Here is a 1100-nt window from a genome sequence, read left to right on the forward strand (position 1 = left end):
GGACCCACCGAAGCAGGGAGGGTGATGTTTGCTGCAGAATAGGGTGCAAGGGTCTTCATGAGCGATATGCCAGTGAGCGCAGTCAAGAATATGCCAGGGTCAAAAACGCTTCCTTTGACAGCTGCTGTTACTTCGAGGAGATTCTAAATAACAGCTGGGACATAATCAGCCCAGGGATACTAGTAGCAGAGGTGGCAGAGGGACAAGAAAGGGACTACAGTTTAGAGAGTGAGTCCCTCCATCCTAATCTGCCAGGATCCATATGATCTATTCACCAACAAATCAGATGTGTAAGACAAATTATGAAAATCCCCATGTTTAAGCCCCATAAACTCAGAGTGATTCCTGTCTGAACTATGCTTCCTCCCAATTCCCTAGAATTTTTAATAATTGTTTTATTCATTTATTTCTTTAGTCTTTATTTCCCTTGAATAACTCTGAACTCTGCCTCCCTTAGCTTTAAAACTATTAGTCTTTGAGAGGCCAGTTGAATTATGTCCCACAGTTTTATTTTACCCAAACCAATTACGTTGTATATAATATCATACATCACCTCCCCTACTCTGTGAGAATATAAGAAAATTGAAGGTAAAGATAGATGAAATAAAGATAAAGAACATCTGAATATTGATTTAGTGATCAAAATGCAGGTCACCAAGCCCTTGGCGTAAACTCATTATGATGTCAGTCTCAGAAACACATCTTCTAAAAAAATACCTTCCTTAAAAATGTAAAGAGTTTAAAGAATGTAAGAAAGTACAAGTAAGAGATTAAAAACACATGAACAAAAAATGGTTAGCCGCCTTCACCATCCATGCTTGTCTTCTCTTGTATTCTTGTCATTTATTTATATATGTATTCTAGACAAATACATTGATAAAAGTAATTAAAAATCTGTATAATATTTTATACATACCTCTTGTTTTATAACATTTTTTCAGTCGAAAAAGGATAAAAGAACTAAACAATCTAAAATGAAATTATTAGAACAGCAAAAAATATTAGTACCTGTCCATGCCTCCTGACCTTTTTTTGCAGGCAGCTCTACCTGCAGGAGGGGGTAGCACTTCACTGTCTCCTGAATGACCTGCATTATACAA

The 1100-nt window shown here is 36.6% G+C and overlaps 1 pseudogene; it reads left to right on the plus strand.

Annotated features, from left to right (window-relative positions):
- LOC111733620 overlaps window positions 1-1100 on the plus strand; it is a 42440-nt pseudogene that overhangs the window by 3743 nt on the left and 37597 nt on the right.

This window comes from Pteropus vampyrus, unplaced genomic scaffold (genome assembly GCF_000151845.1).
Source record: "Pteropus vampyrus isolate Shadow unplaced genomic scaffold, Pvam_2.0 Scaffold591, whole genome shotgun sequence".
Lineage (NCBI taxonomy): Eukaryota > Metazoa > Chordata > Mammalia > Chiroptera > Pteropodidae > Pteropus > Pteropus vampyrus.